Source organism: Pantherophis guttatus, chromosome 2, assembly GCF_059756535.1.
Source record: "Pantherophis guttatus breed Tessera chromosome 2, ASM5975653v1, whole genome shotgun sequence".
Taxonomy (NCBI): domain Eukaryota; kingdom Metazoa; phylum Chordata; class Lepidosauria; order Squamata; family Colubridae; genus Pantherophis; species Pantherophis guttatus.
The window spans coordinates 224273251-224297584 of NC_142064.1; the positions used below are offsets into that span (position 1 = coordinate 224273251).

General features: G+C 40.7%; 1 pseudogene; it reads left to right on the forward strand.

Moving 5' to 3' along the window:
- The first annotated feature begins 2673 nt into the window (after positions 1 to 2673).
- Positions 2674 to 24334, forward strand: part of LOC117673818 (serine/threonine-protein kinase Nek3 pseudogene) — a 144811-nt pseudogene continuing 123150 nt past the window's right edge.

The window sequence follows — 24334 nt, forward strand, 5'->3', positions numbered from 1 at the left end:
TGGTTGTTAAGAATGCTGCACGGGCAAAAATGTGAGGATGGTCATAAGTGTGAGGACCAGTCAAAAGTGCGAGGACCTGTCAGAAATGACTTTTTTCAGCCCTCTGGTTAGTCCTTTTGTGCATATGGACTACTCAGAGGGCTGAAAAAGTTATTTTTGACTGGTCCTCACACTTTTGACCAGTCCTCGAACTTACGACTGTCCTCACATTTTACATTTTTGCCCTATCTTGTCATCATGGTGAAGAGAAGCAGTTGTGAAATGAGTGACATGGTTGTTAAGAATGCTGCATGGGCATAAATATGAGGATGGTCATAAGTGTGAGGACCAGTCAAAAGTGCGAGGACCTGTCAGAAATGACTTTTTTCAGCCCTCTGGTTAGTCCTTTTGTGCATATGGACTACTCAGAGGGCTGAAAAGGTTATTTTTGACTGGTCCTCACACTTTTGACCGGTCCTCGAACTTACGACTGTCCTCACATTTTACGTTTTTGCCCTATCTTGTCACCATGGTGAAGAGAAGCAGTTGTGAAATGAGTGACATGGTTGTTAAGAATACTGTACGGGCATAAATGTGAGGATGGTCATAAGTGTGAGGACCAGTCAAAAGTGTGAGGACCTGTCAGAAATGACTTTTCAGCCCTCTGAGTAGTCCCTATACACATAGCCATGGCCACCCGGTCACATGACCAGCTAGCCATGCCCACCCAGTCACATGGCCTCCAAGCCACGCCCACACAATAAGTCACGCCCACAATAGTGTCCTTACCAATGTTAAAATCTGTTCACCTTACCCTATACACATAGCCATGGCCACCCGGTCACATGACCAGCTAGCCACGCCCACCCGGTCACACGACCAGCTAGCCACGCCCACCCGGTCACACGACCAGCTAGCCACGCCCACAAAATAAGCCACGCCCACAATGTCCCTCTTTACCAATGTTAAAATCTGGTCACCTTACAGTAGGTGGGCATGGCTGATGGGCGTTGGCAGGATGGGCGTGGCCAGCTCAACATCACTCACCAAGGCTCCATTTTGGACCATGGAGGCCTCCTGCAGCCCTCTGTCAGGCAGGTTGCACGTGGCCTCCCCGAACTCCATTTTCACTGGCAGAGAGCTGAAGGAGGCCATCGTGGCCGAAAATGGAGCCCAGGAGGGCTGCACATGGCCTCCCCAAACTCTGATTTCACTGGTAGAGGCACTTTGCTGTTTCCAGGGTGGCCCCGCTGGCCAGATCTAAGCAGCCTGCGAGCCAGATACAGCCCGTGGGCCTTGAGTTTGACATTCCTGATCTAGACCCTATTGCTTGACTCTAATTCGAACAAATTGTGCCCCTTAGAAAGTTCTTGAAACTCAGAAACCATCTATTTGCTCCTTTTTAAGGAATTTTCCACGGATCTAAACAACATTCATTTATAAGAAAACAGTGAAATATATTGTTGGAATTAAAAACATTTTTAATACATTAAATGTCTACTTTGCTTTGTGTCTAAGAAATGGAACATGGCAAATGACTCATTTGTTATAACAATTTAAGAAAAGGTTAGACCGGGATTAGAGTTTAGAGCAAGTTCTCCATTGAACTTCATGGTGAGTGAGATGTGAACTTACATATTTTCTTATGTTTGTCTGAAGGAAATTAAAACTAGATCAGAATATCATCTGCGTAGATATACACACACAAAATCATTCCTGTGTGCTGTGTTATAAAAAGGAAAAACCACATTTATGAGGTTTGGGGTTTATGGAGCATTATCAAGTATTTAGGAAAGTTTTGATCACTAATTAGCTATAGCTGATTCATGCACTTCAAATAACGAGCTTGGCAACAATTGCTTTTAGCTACATAGTGTCTTTATTACGGTATTATTTAGAAAGGACACCACTGCCAAAGATTTTAAGATCTAAACAACTAAAATGGTAAATATTAAATGTAAATAAATAGTTTAGGAGTATTTTTGCTTAAATATAACTGTTATGTATTTTGAGCACATTAGTAAATTATTAAATCAGCATTCTTCATCTATGGCTGCAATCATGAGAGATACTGTTATACAATATAAGACTCCAGGCTAGAGAAAATTATTCAGTATTCCTATTACGTGGATTCCTTTATATTATAATCCCCTTCTGTCTAATTTAGCTACCATAGCAATCAAACTCACTGTTAAAGTATTTCTTTGCCCTTATATTGAAATAATTAAACATATGGAAGGTAGCAAGTTGTAAATGAATGCAGTTTTGAGTGCTCCTCATTCCATTTTTACTATCTTTTAATTGTCACATGGGTAAACTTAGTTGACATGTTCTACCTATTCATACAATGTATTATGGAGCAACAGTTATTGGCCATTAACTGATAAAAACTTTAATTACACATAACCTTGGAGGATGGATGGCAAATCTCCCTAAGCCTGAATTTCTTAACCTTATACACTCTTTTTATTTGATAATTTGTATTTTATAAATATTTTCCTTGTTTAAAAAGTATTATCTGGATCAGTTTTTCAAAATACAGTAAGTTCATATATGTTAAATAGAATTCATGATGGACCACATGTACTATCCATGCAATGGTTATATTTTTCTTATAATAAAATAATCATTTTTTTCTAAGTAAATATAATGTGCTTCTCCACATTTTGCATTTTAAACAAAAATATAAATACGATGGAGGTGAGTTTGCAATTTTAAAAAAATAATTTTTAGCATGCCAAAACATAAATCAATTGTTCTCTGAAAATATGGAACTGCATGTTTAAATATTGAAAATATTTTATTGAAAAGTGGGAATGTTTTTATGAAATAAAAATATATAAATTGCAAAAATTATCATTTTCTAAATGTTTGCTATGTTTGCAAAAGCTTGAAAGCTTATCCTCTGCAGAGCTGGCACACATATGCCAAAGATCAAACTATATAGGCTATATAGATTCCATGTAACCATGGAAACCCAAGCAAATGTATCAAAGGCTTTTATAAAGATCAACAAGGAAGCATAGTTATTTATTTCACTAAATATAAACCCACCCCAATCCCAAAGGACTCTTGGTGGCAGAGAAATATAAAAACCAAATAACAAAACAGAAATGAAAGTCCAATTAATTCCTCTAATAGCCACTACTGCACCTATTCACTGCAGCTGAAAGCATGCGGGAATAAAATGGCATTCAGTTGTTTCTTGGAAGCTAACAGAATTGGGAATGCATTGGCATCTTATGATGGTCAGTGCCTTAAATTCTTTCGGACCAAGACAGATCCATGTTTTGTGAGTAACATGCCTATCTGTGAAAAGAGCTGTAGATTTGTTGATCTTAGATAGCTAGGTGCTCCTCTACTTATAGGTTTTTTTGCTGTTTGGTTTCATTTCCCATCAAGAATTAGTTACAGGAATATCAGGCTTCATCAGCACCATAGAGATTCCAGTTACTCTTCTTAGTTTGTATATGGCGTCACTTAAAGCAGGGCTGTCAAACTCACGGCCCGCGGGCCAGATGCGTCATGTGCTGGCCACACCCACATCCAGTTTAGCGAATGGGGAAAAAGTCCTGATATGTCACGTGATGTCGCCGTGACACCATGCGTTTGACACCACTGGTTGAAGAAAGTGTCTTTTAAAAACTGTCAGTAGGTTTGGCAGTTGATTTTGAATCCATCTTCAGCCCGAAAAGATCCAAGTCCTCATGTTTCATAATACCAGCCCATACCAGTACCCCACCTCCACCTTGCTGGCATCTGAGTCAAAGTGGAGCCCTGTGCCTGTTACTGATCCAGTCACGGGCCCATCCATCTGGTCCATCAAGAGTCACTCTCATCTCATCAGTCCATAAAACCTTTGAAAAATCTGCCTTCAGATATTTCTTGGCCCAGTCTTGCCATTTCAATTTATGTATCTTGTTCAGTGGTGGTCAGATTTCAGCCTTCCTTACCTTACCTTGGCCATGTCTCTGAGCACTTCTGGGCACTCCAGGTAAGTTGCAGTTCTGAAATATGACAGCACTGGAGGATAATGGGTTCCTAGTAACTTCATGTTTGATTCTTCTCAAATCTTTGGCACTTAAGGTGAATCTTTTTTTCTCCACACGTTTCTTGCAACCCTGTTGACTGTTTGCAACAAAACGTTTGATGGTTCTGTGATCACACCCCAATATCTTAGCAATTTCAAGAGTGTTGCATCCCTCTGAAAGACTTTTTATAATTTTTGACTTTTCAGAGTCAATTAAATCTCTTTTTTAGCCCATTTTGCCTGAGGAAAAGAAGCTGCCTAATAATTATGTACATCTTGATATAGGCTGTTGATCTCTTTAGGCCACACCCTCCCTCATTACACAAATACACATCACCTGATCTGCTTATATCCACTAAGCATTTAAGTTTATACAGCTCGGAGGTGGAAAATATACATACAAAGGATGATATGGTCAAAATACTCAGTTGCCTAATAATTGCGCACATGGTGTATATACATTGTAAATTCAGAGGTGCAGTTGTATAGTGGTTAAATTGCTAGACTAGGAGTGGAAAGATGCAGGTGTTAGTCCTCGTCTAGACACCAAAGGCAAACCGATGACCCTGGTCATTCAATCAGTTTCAGTCCTATTCAGCATCTAGCTCTACAATAAGCTGACTGAAAAACAGAAGTCTTCATTACAGCATACAGGTAGTCCTCAATTTATAACTATAGCTTTGACTTTCCATTGAAATGATGGTCATTAAATGAGTCGCACCCTATTTTATAACCTTTTTGCCACAATTGTTAAGCAAATCACTATGGCGATTAATTGAATCATGAAGTCATTAAGTGTATCTGAGTTCTTCCATGGCCCTTGCTTGTTGGAAGTCTCCACAATCACAGCATTCCGGAAAGCTGCAACAGTCCTAAATACAAGCCAGTTGTCTAGTGCCCAAACTTTGATCAAGTGACTGTGGGGATGTTGCGACAATTGTAAGGGTAAACACTGGTCGTAAGTCACTTTTTTCAATGCTGTCATAACTTTGAACAGTCATTAAACAGATGGTTGTAAGTTGAAGATTACCCATACACCGGTAGGTTAAATATAAAAGCAAGCACAGTGCAAAAAAAGCAGACCCCACAACCACATGAAATAAACACTATATAAAACAACAGACAGCTATATTTGAAATTCATAAGATGAAAAGATGCTTCATGTACACTACTAGAGAGGTACAGATGCGCTAAAATAGATAATAGATGTGTGAAAACATTGTTTGCAGTGGATTTGCTGCCATAGTGATCCTGAGCAATGTTTTCCCTAGAGGGTTTTAGCTAAGATAAAAAAGGTACATCCCCAGCAGTACCAGTGGGGATGTCCATGGGGATACGGGTGGGTTCAAAAACTCAGAATAGCATATACGACTGTGTGATTTAAGCCTCACCCTGTAATAAAAGTCCTGGGTGTCAGTCATGTAACTATGACTGCCATCTTGAATTTGCTCCTCCGGGGGACACCCCTGAACGTCAGCATTTCCCCCCTGACATATATAATTATTCCATGCTGTTAGCTGTTGATTTTACAAATGCCTTTCTTTTACCTAACTTAAACTCTTGGCATGAGGTAGGATAAAAAGTCAGATAAAATAAGAAAATTAAATAGTACAGAACTAGTCTGAAAATAGGACAGAAGGAGACAGCAACACAGATTTTTTTTCAAAACAATACTTCCAGTCTTTCTGCAAGTCTGAAATGGAAAAGTAGAATCTATTGTCAAAACATTCCCACACAACTGCTGGTTGTGAACTGTATTTTTTTTTTTTGCGTCTTCTATCAAGAACACAGGGAGGAGAAGAGAGAAGCAGCCTCTCACTGAAGGAGTTGGTTGGCTACACTGCAACATATACCCTTCATCTGAAAGTAAAAAAAAAAAAAAAATCTCCTCATGCTTCCTCCAAAGTATGGCCCATTGAATGAGACTTCCATCCAACTCAATATGCTTAGCATTGCAGCTTCCGTTTCAATTGAGAAAACAACAGAAGTTAGAGTGGACTCAAATGAGGGAGCCCAGTTATGTAGAGGCCTGTCCCATCTGTAAATATCCCTTAAGGTCAAAAATCCTCAAATATAAGCTTATCCCCACCCCCCACTCAGATAGCAATAGCAGTAGCACTTAGACTTATATACCGCTTCCCAGAGCTTTACAGACCTCTCTAAGTGGTTTATAGAGTCAGCCTATTGCCCCCAACAATTTGGGTCCTTATTTTACCCACCTCAGAAGGATGGACTGCTGAGTCAACCTTGAGCCTGGTGAGATTTGAACTGCCAAATTGCAGGCAGCTGGCAGTCAGCAGAAGTAGCCTGCAGTACCGCACCTTAACCACTGCGCCACCATAGCTCATATTACTAATGTACTTTTTTTTTTAACAGTGGCACATCTGCACAGTCTCAAAATCCTAAACGTTTTCCATTAAAAGAAGCTGTTTGGAAGTAAAACTAATTATTTAGGGATGTGGCAGGTTCCCCTTCGCTGGATGCTGGATAGACATTCATTCAGTTGCTTTAATCTGAATTCCTGCATTGAACAGTTCTAAGAAACTCTTGATACATTCTGCAGGATAAATGTTTGTGGGGCAGAACCTACATTAGATTCATAAAGTCAAAATGTCAAAATCTCCAGTGACTACAGAAATAGAACCGAAAGGTTGAAAGGTGGAATATTCCTCTTCAGCATCTTAGTTGGTCAGCCATCTTCCTGGTCCCTTTACCATATCACCTTTCAAATATCTGAAAGAGGAATAGCTCCTTCAGGCTTAATAACTTGCTTTAGCACAACAGTCTTTGCATGGAACTTCAACAACTCATAAAGAGACTGCTAAGAGTGTATTCTGCCTACTAAAGAGTGTACAGGGTGCAAAGTGAGGTCTTTGACTCAGCTGATGGGCAAAATGTTGTGTTGGGATTTATAGCTGTCAAAATTCAAATGTTACTTTTGCCCTCTGCTGCATGCTGACTCCTTACTCCAATCGACAGTCTCCATTGGCATTAATACAACTTCACTAGATTTTTTTAATAAGTTTATATATATCTCTCTAACTCTGCTCTGAAAGCAAGACTGGGATCATTTTTTTCCTCTTAATTGGAAGGAGGAAGAATACACAAGAACTTGGATGCTTCAAGGCAGTGAACAGGAGAGGGTACAGTTAATTTGCAGCTCCTGCAGCTATCCCTTCCTTGATCAGTCCAGTGCCAAGCAGTTCATGAAAGAATCATCACCATGAAAGGATCTAAACAGTCCAGTGGTATCAGCAACAAGCCATGATGGCATCAAAATGAGATGGTTGCTATGATCTCTTCATACAAATGGTGTGGTTATGTAACTTTGTCAGGACATTTGATGCAAGTTGGTAACTTAATCATTTGCAGGCTGATATCATGACCTTCTTCATTTTCTCTACCCCCTTCCTAAGATGCATGGAACAATAATCAAGTTTCTTAATTAGGTCTAATTAGAGGAGATATAAAAGCAGTAGTTGAACTTCATAGATATAGAGAAAGCCCCCCCCCACAATTCTATCTGAAAGTGAAAGAAATAAGGATTCAGTTCTGCCCATAATAAAGAGGGAGTAATCCTGATTGGTCTCCATAGGTTTTCCAAATGATTGTGGATAGAATCAGGGCCTAATATTATTTCAGACTATACAATACTATCAAGCTGTGCTGGTTGATTAGCTGTGCAAGATGTATTGGAAAGAGAGACAATATGTATCTTTCTAGAGGGTTTCCAGCATTTCTCCCAAGGTTTAATAGACAAATTTTGCAATGGGATTGTTAAATGTGAGGTTGACCAGAGTGTTGGATTTTGTAACTTACTATAATATCTGAACTCAGTCAACTGCGATAATCAACAAAAGTCAGTTAACAGAATCCTAGCCATGGTTTGAAAAATGGAAATTCCAATTGCCTGCCTAAAGGATAATAGTTAATTTCATCCCTCTATTGCATCTGGTCATGCAAACTGGGAATTCTGGAAATTGTAGCCCCACCACATTGTACAGGGAAAGTAATGCTAAATATTTTGTTACCTATGCATAGTTAAAATACACATAAACCTCCTGCTCTATCTAGGTATAATTCAGGTAGTCAGAAATATTCATTTTAAACAAAAAGAACTAACAGAAATTAAATAATATCAATTAGACCCCACGTTGTTAATTTATTTTAAAATTGACAAGACTCTTGAAGAGAGATTTTCCCTAGATTAGATGTTGAATGAGTGGGGTACAGAGGGTTTAATCCCTGGGGTGCAGATCTAACTCTTATTCTATAGGCCTAACCAATGGAGGATGGAGCTGGGAAGATTTGCTGGGTTTCTTTTATGACTTGCATGCTCTGTGATGTACTATATCTTGTCTTCTGAGTTCTCTCTGTTTGAGAAACAGTTTTACTTAAGACATTTACTTCTCAGCCAAGTAAAGTTTGCTAAGTTCTTACTTCATCAAATACAGTCTGTTTATTCAAACTGTTTACACATAGATTTCATGCACCTCTTTTTGTGTTCATGTAGCTAAATACAATTGGTCTCTGTATTGGAAATAGCAGTCTATCAAACTTGTTGATAACTGTAATATATTATTCTGGTGTCACTTTCTACCAAATCAATTGAGATGGAGATGGAGGGTTCTACCAAAAATGTTCAAATCTATTTCATTGTAGAGCCTCTTAATTTGTATAGTGCTGTTTAACTTTACAGGAAGTCTTTGCGTAACAACCAGGGGTGAAATCCATCAGATTCTGACAGGTTCTGGAGAACCGGTAGCAGAAATTTTGAGTAGTTCGGAGAACCGGCAAATACCACCTCTGGCTGGCCCCAGAGTGGGGTGGGAATGGGGATTTTGCAGTATCCTTTCCCTGCCACACCTACCAATCCACGCCCACCAAGCAACACCATGCCCACCAAGCCACACCCACAGAACCGGTAGTAAAAAAAATTTGGATTTCACCACTGATAAACAACCCTAACTGGGACTGGAATTTCCATTGCTAAACGAAGCAGTTGTTAGGTGAATCATTACACGAAGTTTAGCAATGGCTGTTCCAGTAATCCCATGTATTCATTAAACCAGGACAGTGCTGTCATTAGGTGAGCACCTTATACTTCTCCTGCCTTGCTACACTTCCCTCCACTTCAACTTCCGCCACCCACCTACTTCCCCCCACCCCCATCACTTCCATTTTGGCACTCTGCATCCTGCTGTCTATCCCATTTGACCTGCTCCATCTTCTTCCACCTGCTGCTGGCCCAGGATCCAGGTGCCCAGCAAAGGGGCAGCCCTGGGATGTGCATCACAAACATAGCAGGGAAATGGAGCCTTTTTCTGCCGAAGGGAAGTTGCTACGCCAGGGAGGAGTTGGTGGAACAGAATGGAGGCTGGGAAACAGTCCTGCAGATCCAGGTGGCAGACTTCAGCAAGGAATGAAAGTCAGTTCAGGGCTGGTAGAGCCCACCCACAGATCCTCTGCTTGCTCTCAGTCCAGCCTTCCTCCTGCAAAACCTCACAAAGGTTTCCAGCAACTTCCAATGCACTGAAGCCCGCAGACTGGTTTTCCAGGAGTACATCTGGTGCATATTTATGACCCAGTTTCAAAGTTATGGTTGCTGCAGTGCCCCCGAGGTCATTCAGCCTTATGACCAACTGCAGGGACGCTGCAATGACCTCTGCCTATTTCCCATCATCCTATCCAAAAAAAAAAGAAAGAAAGAAAGAAAAAGAAAGAAAGGTCGGCAGTTCGGCGGTTCGAATTCCTAGTACAGGTCTCCTGCGTGAGCAGGGGGTTGGACAAGATGACCTCCAAGGTCCCTTCCAACTCTGTTACTGTTACCTTTTGAAGACCTCTGGAGTTTGGATTAGAGAAGGAGGGCAGGCTGGCTTCGTTCCTGGACCGTATGGTGCGATCCCAGAAGCAGCTACCATTTTCTGGGCAGGTGTATTGAATTGGGAAATCCCTGCTCTGCTTAATAATCTTGCAAGTTTGTTTAATGACCACATCAGGAAAAGCAGGGATAGGGGCATCCTAAGGGAAACAATCAGATGGGTGCTTTGCTTAATGGCCGTCATGACTTCTGATATAATGGGCAGGCTCCATTATGGCCGTGAGTCAAAGACCTCCTGTAGGGCAGAGCAATCAAAAGTACAGAGATGGGGGGGGGGGAGATGGGCAGTTGTGGGGTGGGAGGAATTGAAGTACCCCTGTGGTTGTACATGTAGTAGATTGTCAAGTACCTACTGAAGTTTGGTCATATCTCTATATGGGTGTTGTCAACCCAGTATTGCCACAGCCATTGGGAGCACCTGGCCAGCCATAGCTGATCTCAGGAAGTAACCAGGTTTGGCTGTGGTTAGTACATGAGTGGGGCAGTTCAGAAACAACAGCAAACCAGTCCAGCAACATTAACAAGAAAGTGTAGATAGATGCAGTCACTTGGAGTGACCTCAGCTTGAGGGTAGCTTTACCACTTTTCCCCCAGCCTGAATCAACTCCCACAATTCACAGACAGCAGAGCCAATGGCTTCAGGTTGAGAAAGAGGCTGGTTTATTTATAGCTTTTCCATTTCCTTTCCTCCCACTGAAAAATAAATTGATGGATCTTCCCCACCGTTTAGCTGGTTTCTGGCTCCTCTGCTTCCTTTCATCACAAAGGAAGGAGGGAGTACATCAAACAGCTGGTGTTGATACAGCATGGCATGATATTTTCTACAGAGTAAACACATTTCCTAAGACCCGGAAAGGAATTCTTTCTAGTTTCTACAGACTCGTGTCTGCATACAAGATGTGATGATATTCCCTGCGCATTTCCTTTCCCTCCCATTTGTCCCCTTCAGTGGGGAGGCAAAGGTTTGGCCCCTCTACCTGGTGATGCTCACCATCTCTCCTTATTCTGACAGGCCTACTTTTCTCACTTTATTCTCCTCAACAGTCAGGAACAACAAATAACCTATTTATTACCGTGCAGTTCAGAGGAACAGATTTGCCTTTTTTGCATCTTTTATTGGTCTTGGGGGAAAAAAAGGTTAATTAAACTCTGACTATAACCTTCTCCCTTCCCCAAGCCCAGAGACTATTAATTTTCTCTTTATGTTTGTATTGAATTAATTTTTGCAAAGATTCCAACCTTACATATACATACATGTGTACACAGATAGACACATGCACACATATTCCCCCCCCCCCATTTTTTTCCTCACCCTCCCTCCTAGTCTCATTGTTAATCCTCCCATATTCAGGGTTTCCACCACCTCTTTCTCTCCTGTCTTCCTCAGATTTGAAATTCTATTACCATTTCAGGAGGCAGCCTTTGAAGAGAAAATTGAATGCCCATCCCAGCCTTGATAAGAAGGAACACTTGGTACTCCCAACAATTGGCGAAGCATTTTTTATTGAGGCTCCCAGCCCGCCCTTCCCATTCATAATAAAAGAAATATGTTAGGAGGATAAAATTAAAATCAATCTGTGTGTGTGCGTGTGCGCACGCACGCATATGTGTGCACAAGAATATGGGTGCACACACATGTGATTGAAAAGGGGGGGCAGAATGGGCTGAAACAGAAAAAAATTGTCACCTCTCCCTTTGAATTAGCATTCCTTGTCTCTTCTTTCCATAGTAAATGTGTCATGGCAACAAGGCGTTGTGCTTCTGTCTGGTTTTCTCTGAATAACATATTGTGGCTTGCATGACAAGCTTTGGGAGAGATCAGCCTCTACTCTCTCCGGCCCAAGTGCCTCCTCTTTATCCCCCTCCCCTTACTACTTCTGGAAATACTCTGCGTCTTCCATATGCATGCATGCATCTTAAATAAGCAGGAATTGGAAGTCCATGCAGATCATGTCTCTTCTTTTAGGGGTAAATCAATGTTCTTGACTGAAGGATGCAAAAACCTCTGCAACTGGACAACTCCTTTGGCACATGTATCCTATGTATGCTTCCTCCTCCCCCTCCTCCTCTTCCTCCCACCAGCATTAAACAAGCTCATCGAAGCCAACCATTCAACAGAGACAAAAACTTTTTTTGGCCACCTCTTCTCTGGCGCCCTACCAATACACAGAGTTTCTGCAGCTTATGTCATTCAGGATTTAATGAAATAGGTTTCCCTGTAAATAAGGGCCCTGATTTTTTTTTTTCTTCATTATGTCAGGCTCTAAATAATGGGAAGACTCCTTTGAACTGAACTCGGAGAACATGGAGAATGTCACTGAATTTTCTTAGCAACAAATTTATATTGGCTTGCTTCTGCCTTTTTCCTGGGTGTGATTTCTTTTTTTAAAAAAATCAGTCTAGCCATTTCCCAGTGGTCTCCCAACCAAACATTGGCCAGGTCCAATCTGTTTAGCCTTTAGGGGATAGGACAAGATTGAATTGGAGCTGCCATCTGTTGGAGTTGCTGAAGATAGGCTACAACTCCTTCCTCCAATGCTCCAGGTGAATTTCAAGCTGCAGTTTGCAAAGTCCATTTGAAAGAGCCAGGAGGTTAAAGATGAAGCAAGACCTCCCCAAACTGTAATCTGAAATTTCACATCCCCAAGGAAATGGATAGGACAGCTGTAAACAATATTTCTCTGGCCTGACCATCCTTACAGTAAGGTTCACCTCCTGCCTCTTGGTTATGGTTAGAGATGGTCAATATGATAAGACCAACATATTGTCTCCTGCCAAGATAAACCATTATCTTCAGACTAAAGACTGCATGTGAACCTTGGGTGATGAATTGGAAAGTTGTTTATTTATTAAGTAGTCCCCCCCCCTCATCTCTTGCTATCAAGATTATGTTTACGCTCTGGGTGAGTGTGAACTTCCTCTGTTCTATCTTCCACTAAGTATTCATAATGGTGAAGAGGCAAAGCTTTGTGGTTTCAGAGCTGCACTTGGTTTTCTCTGGTATCTTAGCAGCTGCAGCGAAGCAGAGGACATCCCTGGAGCAGTCTGAATGGGACAAAGCAGGCACCAAATAAAACAGGCAGGTATGTGGATTAATACAAATATTCTGCTTCTACCAGTGACCAATACTATTCTCCCACACATGTGGAAGAATGGAGTCTTTGCAAGACATGGCAGCATAATCTATTTTTTGCCTCAAAACCAAAGATATGCTCTTTGTTGTTCTGGAGTACTTGTAATCCATTTTTCCATCATGAAAAAGAGGTAAATCTGGAACCTAGAAAGAAAAATAAATTAATATCGCCATGCCCCTAGTTTCTACAGTGTAACTTAATATAAAGTTCCTTTTTCAGTTCATATCCTCTGGGATGTTTGCTTTATTTGTCAGATTCTTTTTTTTAAAAAACCTAGTTCCAACTCTAACTCTTCAGATAACTAACCCCAAACATTACAGGAGAGAGAAAGACGTTTCCAAAGGGTTTATTGGCAAAATAGACAGCAAAGGGCTGGCAGTTGAAACTGGTGGGAAACCGTGTCACAGTTCTGAGAGCTTCTTCAAAGCCCAGGGCAAATCACAGACCACAATTTGCTTCATCCATTTTGAAAATAATCATAAGAAAGATGGACCAAAAAAAAAAAAAAAAGATACAGAGGAAATAAAGCTCATGAAGGTTTGGAAATTTACATTTCATGAGCTAAATTTAAAATAAGACCATTCTACAAAATTATATCAGGGAAATCTGAAACTGCAGCAAACCTGAACTAGCTAAGTTAACAAGTTCAGGAGCCTCCAAAAGTAAGAGGAAGCTTAACCTGGTGTTATGTTCCCAGGGAAGAAGCAAAATATACCCTTACTGTCTGCTGGCTTGAATCAAGTTTAGAAATGGGATAAAGACAATACTAACAAGGATCACAGTGTAATCTTAGCCACTGGAAATCTTTTCTTCTAGAGCAAATGTATAGGCTTAGATTCCACTTCAAAGTCAACTCTAGGTTTTAAATGCTAATGGTTAAATATAAACCAATATACTGTACATAAATGTGCACATCTTAGATCTTAGGAATATGGGTCTAGGGGATCATTGTAATACCCAATCTTCATTTGAAATTTAAGAACATCAAGCATTGTAACCTCTCTTCAATGGGAATTGCTCCAGCGATCAATCATTTTGGCTCTTATTTTCTGCTCCATTTCTAGGTCTACAATATATTTTTAGAGATATGGTCAGTAAAAGACCAATTCTGCAATTTTTCTTCTGCGTTCTCCATTAACTCTGTTTTTCAGAAACTGGTTGTGAAGCACACAAATACGTAGCTATCATATGACTGTGGGGCACTGTGGCAGACATAAATAAGAGTATTGGTTGCAAAGCTATTTGTTTTACACCATCGTAACTTGGGTAAAATGGTTGTTACATGATACAGTTGGTAAGTGGGCAAGAAATGTAAATCTCAACTGCACTTTCCACTTTAATGTCCATTGCCATTTCAAAGAAATCCTTTCGGAGTCCACTGTACTTTTTTTGTTTTTGTTTTAATCACTCTAAATAACTCCAGATAATTTCTGTACAAATTAAACCACACTGTCCCTGTTGCTTCTTTATATTTAGATATTCTTATCTCCTTAATTTGTTCCACTGCCTGGTCTTGGATCCTGGAGGCTGTGCCAATGATGTCACAGCAAGACTAATTAAGTGGGTCTTTATAACACCTGCAGTGCTCCTTGTTTTTCATTTATCAAGAGACTTGGGATACGTAGAAATCAATGCAGGTTTATAATTTTATTCACTTTCTGAACTCCCTGTTTCACTCACAGGCATACCGATGTATCCACACCTGGCTACCCATTCAAAGTCAAACTGGGCAGCTACTTTGAGTTCCAGAAGAAGTAAGGTGGTAGATTTACCATGCTTGATACCTTGTTCCAGAGGTGGTATCCATCAGGTTCTGACCAGTTCTGGAGAACCTTTAGCAGAAATTTGGAGTACTTCGGAGAAACAGTAAATACCACCTCTGACTGGCCCCACCCCCATCTATTCTTTGCCTCCCAAGTCCCAGCTGGAGTGGGGAGGGAATGGAGATTTTACAATATCCTTCCCCTGCCATGCCCACCAAGCCACGCCTACAGAACCGGTAGTAAAAACCGGTAGTAAAAACGGTTGAATCCCACCACTGCCTTGTTCTATGCACTGGCTCCAAGGTTCTACACTTCCTAACTATATTTATTTATTTATTTATTTATTTATTTATTTATTTATTTACTGCCTTTCTCCCGTAGGACTCAAGGCGGTGTACAGTCAAGAAAAATATAGATACACAAACATCATAAAATTGCTAATAAAAATTATTATTATAACATAGTTTGGCCCAATTAAATAGAACCTAAAATTAGATAACATTTTAAAAACATTCACATGTTCATATGTTTAGTCCCGCCTGTTGGAACATCAGGGTTTTGAGGGCACGGCGGAAAGCACGGAGATCAGGGATATTTCGTATCTCAGGAGGCAGTTCATTCCAAAGGGTTGGAGCCCTCACAGAAAAGGCCCTCCCCCTGGGAGTTGCCAGTCGGCATAATTTGACTGACGGTACCCTGAGTAGTCCCTCCCTGTGAGAATGAACTGGTCGGTGGGAGGCTGTTGGTGGCAAAAGACGGTCTCGTAGGTACCCAGGTCCTAAGCCATGGAGTGCTTTAAAGGTGATAACTAACACCTTGAATTATAACTTCTGGCAAAGCTTGATCAATCAAAAACTGATACTCTTCACACAGCGCCTAGTACTTTTTCATACAGAAACCACCTCTCGTTCCGAGAACCATTTTTGTGTTTGGAGAAGCATATTTTGTTTTGAGAATTATCCTTTATTGTATCTTAGGGGGTCTCCATTCTGATGATGATGATGATGCATACAATGAGATCCTCCATTCTCTTTCTCCTTTATAGTCTGTTGTATCCATCTTTTATACATAACCATTCCTCCCTCCATACAAACTAACCTGAGGTACTATATACACATATTCAATTCAATATATGATACCTACCTAATAATGTTGCTCACACTTTGACAGAAGGTTTCTGATTATCAATAATACGATATGTATCAAACTAACCAGCCTTTAATTTTCTGGATTCCTTTGGGTGCATGTGTTTAAAATTCACATTGCATTTTTTACCTAGTACATCATTGTGTAAACTGGTTGAATCCTCTGTCAGAAGATAAGGCATTTCACATTTGAGTTCTTTAAAAACTCCCCAATGGAGAGTAGGATTTAGTAATTTGTTCATTTTCAGTTATCTAATGATTTGTTTGTTTTCGGTAATCAAGATGATTTAAAACGTCATTTCTTGCTACCACTATTCTTGTCACATCCTATATCTTTGCCAGATACAAAGAATGTATACAGATTCTCTGCAAAATTCTTAATCTCCTTTAGTAACCCCTATTGGGTGGCTTATCATCTTGAATTTGCATTTCAAAATGTCTGGTGCTTACATATATTTCATGTTTAAATAGCCATTAAAATAATAATAAAATAAAATAAATATAATATAAAATAAAATAATAAAATAAAATAAAATAAAATAAAATAAAATAAAATAAAATAAAAGACACTTGTTCCAGCACAAAATAGTAATTTCTTCCAAATATTTTGGAGGTTATGCTTTGGTTTTAAAAGAGATTTTAGATTGTGCTTGTATTAAACAAAGAGTTTTCTGGGGAAAGGCATGGGAATATAAAGGCTGTGATTTTAAAGAGGTGAAAAGAAAAGAAACCATTTTTTTCCCATAATGGCTAGCATGGTATCTAATACATGAATGCTTTTATTAAGGGTTGCATTGGGGGCTGGCATTTTCTAGCTATAGATTGGTTGCTAACTGTATGGATCTTTTTTGTTCCTTCCTGGTCTTCACAGTCCACCCATGTTTGCTCATGAGAATTTATCCAGAAACTATACAGTTCCATTTCTGTCTTTTATTTCCCTATGAAAAGTTTTCTCCACAAAGAGAAACTTTAGAGGGAATTTGGGTTCACTTTACATCTACCAAGTCTGGATACCCATAAACAGCCAAGTCTCGTTTCCTCCGTTGTCTTTGATCAAATCAGCATGAGTAGCCACACACAGGTATTTTCAGTGTCTCTGCGTTTGCTGTGCTGTCATCAGGGGAACGTGGCTTTCTTCTTTGCTGGCAAAAGTGTTCACCTTAAGGAGGAACAGAGCTTCTGCTATTTGAGTCTTACTTTTGATTCCTGTTAATAACAGATAAGAACAGATGGGCCTTTGGCTGCCATTTCAGTTCTTCCATTACTATTTCCTAGAGCATCATATTTTCATTTTGTGGTGCAGTTGCAAAATAAGGATTGCTGAACATCCTGCCTAGGGTTTAAATGATGCATGAACATGTATTAACATAAGAAATACTTTTTTTTCTTCGTCTACAGTATCTACGTTTACAGTATCTGATACCTTTTCAGGAGTTAACAATTTTTCAGAACAGAACATATGGCTAGGGATGGTCATTGCTGCCAGGAACTGAATGAACTCCCTTTCATCTGGTGATGGAGTTTACCTCATTCCCTTGGTCTCATTCTCTGTTTCTCCCTCAGCCCCAAATCACATGCAAATGGAGTGAGAAGGTTGAGTGGCTGGCAATGTTCCTCCATCAACTTTCCCTTTTTAAAAGAGCACTTGGACCAGCAGAAGGTTCTGTAGGAACAACCTGCCTGGTGTGTGAACCCATTTCTAAGCTGAGAGGGAAAGAGGGAGAGAGAGAGAGAGAGAGACAGATGGCATCATGAATAACTGCCAAGATTGGAGAAAAAGGTTCCTCCAGAAAACTGGCATGCAATGCTAGCCGTCCTGCCTATGGGAATGAGTTTGCAATCCCAGGGAGATGAACAGAAATATATTCATCCAGGCCAGAGTTAGCAACTTGCCTCCGTAGAAAGAAGAAACTCGAATTCCTAAGTTGACAGGAGAAACACACATGGTGTCCGAGGCTGTTTCATGTTTTCAGCTTTGCCAGGCATGATAGCTGAATACATCGTCTAAAACTAGCAAAGAACAGACGTGCTTTAGAAATGAAATTGAAGCCTAAAGGGATTCGTGATTACTGCTGGCTTGTTAAGCGATATTTGTGGCAGATGTCCTGCAGAACCACTGAGTAGTGTGTGCAAGTGTTTATTGGCTAGGTGGACTTGCTTATTGTTTTTAGAGGCCCCAAGGAGAATAGAGTTAGCAAATTATGAACTGACAGAGTGAACATCTCAAAGCTAGCATTGTGATGTACTGCTGGCTTCCCCCAACCAGGAATCCTCCAGTTGACTTTGGACTGTAACTCCCAGGCCTCAGCCAGCAGGAGGTACATCACTTTCTCAGGAGATCCTAAAGGACCTCAATCACTGTTTTCTCATCTTTCAGGTTTTTCTGAAGGGCTTAATAGTTTCCAGCTGGCACATGAATGAGACTCTAAGAGTTTCTTATTTCCAGAAGACAGGGCTGGAAACGTCACTGATCTTGCCTTAGGAAATGAATAGAATTTCTTTTGGCTTTTTAATGCAACAATACATGTGATAAATGTGGCTTGTTTGTTTCTTGTTCAGCACAATAAACGAACCCATCCATTGTAGTTTACTCAATAAACTATGATAATCAATCAGTGGTTTAGCTTACACCGAACCAGTAAGTTTTTATCTGTAGACCCTTGTTTTGTATCTTGGACCAAAGAATATTATCAAGGGGGAAATGGTGATACATTTATAATACAAACAAAATTTGATGAGCTGGATAAATTTGGATTCCAGATCACATAATTATGACCATTAGTAACCTGCCTAGATGCCAACCCATTAGTAACATTTAGCCAAACATTTGTTGGTGAAATACTTTGCATTCACTCTGAGTCACAAAAGAGGTGGACCTTTGTCACCTCCAGTGAGATGACAACTAGCAATAGCACTTAGACTTATATACCACTTTACAGTGCTTTACAGTCAGCATATTGCCCCCAACAATTTGGGTCCTCATTTTACCCACCTCGGAGTTCTTTATGATATCAGTTTGGTAATGTGGAATTACCTCTTTTCTACCCGTTTGGTCAAGGAGGAGATCAGGAGGTACAACCTAGCCACTCTTAAAGTCCTCTTGATCTGCCCACTCCTCAACAGATCAGCCTTAGATCCAATATCAATAGGTAAGGAGCCATGGAGGCATAGAATGTGGTATTGCAGATTAACTTTGCCCACAGCCAGGAGTTTGATCCTGACCCTCTCAAGGTTGACTCAGCCTTCCATCCTTCTGAGGTCAGTAAAATAAGGAGCAAGATTGTTGGGAGCAATATGCTGACTTTGTAAACCACTTAGAGAGTGCTGTAAAGCACTGTGGAACAGTATATAAATCTAAATGCTATTGCTGTTGTTAACTACTGTCCTGTCCTCAACCTCTTCTTCTTGGGGATGTATTGGATGTATTGGAGAAATAATTAGATACAGAACAGATTTATTTTTACATAATTTTTTTAGTGAAGTTTAAAACTACAAAGATAAAAAACTAATACAAACTAGGGAAAATATTAAAAGAGAAAAAAAAGAAAGTTCGAAGGGAAAAGGGGGAGGAGAAAAAAAGAATATATATAAAAAAAGAGTAAAGAGCTACCACAACAAAAGAAATATATAAAGAAATGACCTCTCCCTTCATCAAAACAAGTACAGGCATTTTCAGTAACTCAACATCTTCTCTAACATTTCAGCCAAAAATGTCTTCATCCCATATCTCGTCTTTTATCTACTGGCAAATAATAAGGCCTCATCTTTCAATCTTAATCAGCAAAAATTCATTAAGAGCTATCAGAAATAACAATATATATATATACGCACTGGATGGTTTCATGGATGAGTTGTGGTGAAACATGGCTAATGAAAATATCACTGTTCTTGTTCTGCTAGTTCTGTCAGCAGCTTTCAGTGCTGTCAATCACAGCACTTCTGGACCTCTTTCAAGGACTGAAAACTGATTGCTCCATTCCTTACTCAGTGTGCACATCCAGTTGTTGGTTGCACAAGGAAGAAGTTGGGCCAGAGGTGGGTTTCAGCAGGTTCTGACCAGTTCTGGAGAACCCGTAGCGGAAATTTTGAGTAGTTTGAAGAACTGGTAGTAAAAATTCTGGCTGGCTCCGCCCCCAATCTATTCTCTGCCTCCTGAGTCCCAAATGTTCAGGAGGAAATGGGGATTTTGCAGTAACCTTCCCCTGGATTGGAGAGGGAATGGAGATTTTACAGTCTCCTTCCCCTGGAGTGGGGTGGGAATGGAAATTTTACAGTATCCTTCCCCTGCCATGCCCACCAAGCCACGCCCACCAAGCCATGCCATGCCCACCAAGCCACACCCACAGAACCGGTAGTAAAAATTTTTGAAACCCACCACTGAGTTGGGCTCTTTCACTGCTCCACCATTACGAAGGCTTTTTTACAAATTGTCAACCAGAACCTACCTTCCTATAACTTCAGGCTATTATTTCAAGTCCTGCACTCTGGGATCACCTTCTTCTGTGTGACATGCCTTCAAGTATTTAAAATCTTGTTCCCAGTCTTCTCTCTGCAAGGCTAAACATGCCCATTTCTTGAAGAGGCTAATCTCAATGGTCAATTAATAACTCAACTTGAATGGTTGCTTGAAAGCAACATGGCAGGGTTCAATTCCCAGAATTGAACTCTGGGAATTGAAGTCCACAAGTCTTAAAGTGACCAAGGTTGGAGACACCTGCAACGTGGGACAGCATAAGAAATCCCATTTGGACATTTGCTTAAACAATGGAGAATTCAGAATGGGGAGAACTGGGCAGAATCCAATCCTTTCTGCTTTCCAGGCTCCATATGTCCGGTAGAAGGTTTCTTAGTATCTGCTTGAAAATGGGTAATCCTACTTCAAGGCGAGACTCCTGAATCATGCTTAGCTCTGCTTGAATTTAAACAAACGTGAGTCCCTTTGAGTCTCCTACCTAAGCATGTAGATTTTGGAAAGAGTGATGGCAGATGGGTACTTGTTCATGAGTTCTCCCTGCTTTGGGCTTTCTGCATGTTCAGATGCAGAAATCTTGAATAGGGCTGGTTATATCCGGCTTTAGAAGTTTGCCACACATTGTCCCTATGATTGCAAACGCAGAGTGGGATAAACTGAAATGGAGAGAAGAGGAAAGAGTTTTTTTCCTTCCATAACAGCAATTCTGGGGCCCACTCTTTAATTGAAACTATCCTCCTCCTTGATATTCCTGGCAATCTGAAGAATAGCAAAATTTGTGCAGTTTGTACCTGCAACCATCCCAACAATACAGAACAAAACTATGTATAATAGCTTGCATATATTAGATGTGTAGGCTTTTAACAGGTCTTTAAGAGCCGTGGTGGCACAGTGGTTAGAGTGCAGTACTGCAGGCTACTTCTGTTGATCACCAGCTGCCAGCAATTTGGCAGATTGAATCTCACCAGGCTCAAAGTTGACTCAGCCTTCCATCCTTCTGAGGTGGGTAAAATGAGGACCCAGATTTTTGGGGGCAATATGCAGACTCTGTAAACCGCTTAGAGAGGGCTGTAAAGCACTGTGAAGGGGTATATAAGTCTAAGTGCTATTGCTATTGCTATTAGATGGATGCATAGATGTCAGTAAAATAAGTAAATCCTGTCTGACCACACAGTTGTTGCATCTCTCTCTCTCTCTCTCTCTCTCTCTCTCTCTCTCTCTCTCTCTCTCTCTGATGTGAAATATCCTTTGTTTCTACTTTAGAATTATATGAGCACCTAAGATCTATAGGAGTATATAGAGATACACAAACACATGGAAATTCAGAGAAATCTTTGTGCACCATTGTATACTGACAATGCATGCCTTTCTTCACAGAATGGTGTCTGCATATGTCAGAATACACTTTGGCATTGATAAAATGTGTAGTTGTTTCTACAATAGGAAGAAAAATATGATTTATGTCAGAGGGCATAAACAAGTATTGTTTGAATGTGCCGGAAATCTCTGTGTCCAGCAGATGGCGCCTGTGCCTCCACAGATCTCCACCGCTCTCAGCTTCTCCTGCCTTCCCCCTCCCATATTCAGGAGCTGCCGCCTTTATTTCTCCATTTCCCTTCCCTTTGTGTGGTTTCTTTCCACATCACACCTGCCTGTCCGTTTAAAAAACCTTTCCTATGCAAATAGTTCTGGCTGTGTTCACATGCTGCAGAAGGGCACTAACCATCTAATTTACCTCCACCACCCCCTGCGATTGCAAATGTTATTTTGTTAGGACTCCGTCAAGATAAATGAATATCAGAAGGGACCAGTTCAGGGAGTATCCAAAAGAGACTACTTTCTAATTGCAAATCAAGCTTGATTATGGCATCATTTCAATTCAGCACTGTTTTCTACAATAGCTTATTAGATTTTCTAGTATTGAGTCTAGTCAATTAAAGTAATAATAATGATTGTTTGAAGTGAGAGGGAGAGAAAAATTACATTAAGAAAGCAAATTGGAAAATTGAAATCAGTTGCAGGTATATTTGCCTATTAACCCAACTCCAATTATTGTAAAGGCACATTAAAAAAAAAACCTCCCTTGAACAAAGCAGCTTTGTGAAGATGATGCTGGCATGTTTTAGACCTGCTTCTAAAACAACAATGAAGACTAGAAATCGTGCCACTGAATAAGCCGAAGGCCTGGCGCCAGTTGCCAGGAAACTGGATCAAACAATACCAATTGTGTTGGCTACTAAAACATTGCTGGCTATTGGTTGGGTTAGGGTTTAATGCTGGCATTTAAGCTTTACTTCAGAGTTCCCTAACCTTTGCAGACTGGTGAGTGAGGGAGAGGTGGGTGGCAGGCATGTGTGCCCGGCACCTATGCAAATAGAGCGTGTGTGCATACACTTGCCCATTGCATGCATGAGTGAGGTTCAGTAGTGGGTTGCTACTGGTTCACCCTGGATCAGGCGAACTGGTAGCAGCAGTGGTGGGAGACTCCACCCACCCGCCCGGACACTTTTGTGCATGCGCAGAAGCGCACGTGTGCCCACGATCGAACCGGTAGCAACGGATTTTGAAACCCGCCCCTGGTGAGGTTGTGTGTGATCGCCCACCATTTCCGTTACCTGGTTCCAAAAGGCTCAAGGGCTGGTAATGGGCCATTGACCGAGGGTTGGGTACCCCTGCTTTACTTCATTTATTCTCTTTATTAAACTTGTATTAAACTGTTCTTTCATGGTCAAAAAGCAGTATACATACAGAAATGCTACTGTATCAGTACTGTACTTACTGGCATTGATGATGTTACCTGGTTTGGTAATGAAACGTCTGCAAGAAAACAGCCATGTTCGGAGAGCACCAAGAACTCCACAGTTCAACACTAAGCTACAAATATTCTCTTTTATCCCTGCATACAATAGCAGTTTTCTAATTCTCCCTGCAATTGTCTTCTGAGGCAAGTAGATTTAAGGGAGAATGACTGGCCCAAGATCGCTCACTGCATTTCTATAACTGATGGTGGACTTAAACTTAGGTCTCCCCTGACTTAATTTGGCACCTTGAAAAACCAGCTCTCAGCATTAGGTGTCTGTTGTGGAATGAGATGTTGGGAACATTGTGATTTCCAGTCTAGATGCTGCTAAATCAGTGTAAAAGACATTAAATTATGGAAATGCTTTTCCATCTGAGATTTACAATTCTAATTAAAACAGACATTCTCTTTGCAATGACTCAGCCTCTGTTATGCCTCAAGCAGAGAAGTCTTCATCACAAGTGTCTCTAAATTTTCAGACTTGGATATCCTGGGGAAGTATCTGGCTTCAAAAGCCCTAAAGTTTGCTAAGGAAGTCTTCCGATGCTGCTGCTCTGAGCCTGATTTTCATGAGCTGAGGACCACACAATGAATCATCAGGCATTGTTAATTCATGTCTGTATCCTTTTGACAATGCTGAAATACCGATCAGAACCAGGAAGGAAGGGGTAGAAGGCTCTCCTCAGTGGCAAGGTAGACCTAATTAATGCAAAATCATTAGGAAGTCAGGTTTGAGGAAGGATTGTCTCCAACAGCCGTAACTGCTTTTGACTGATACCTCGATGTGGATCCAGTAGCCCTGACTATTTTTTAGGAACTCAGTTTTTGAACAGGATTTGTGACTGGTTTACACTGTATTTTGTTCACCTAACTATTCTGGTCTTTATCCTGCATTCTTGCTAACTGGACCAATAGACCAGGGGTCTCCAACCTTGGCAACTTTAAGCCTAGCGGACTTCAACTCTCAGAATTCCCCAGCCAGCAAAGCTTGGAGACCCCTGCAATAGACTGCTTCCTGAACTTTCATTGGTCCCTGATTCTACCTATTGCTCAGGCTCAACACATTTAACTTCAACGTATGTCCTGGTCTTATGTACAACTGTTTTGTCATCTTGGTCCCAAAACTGACAC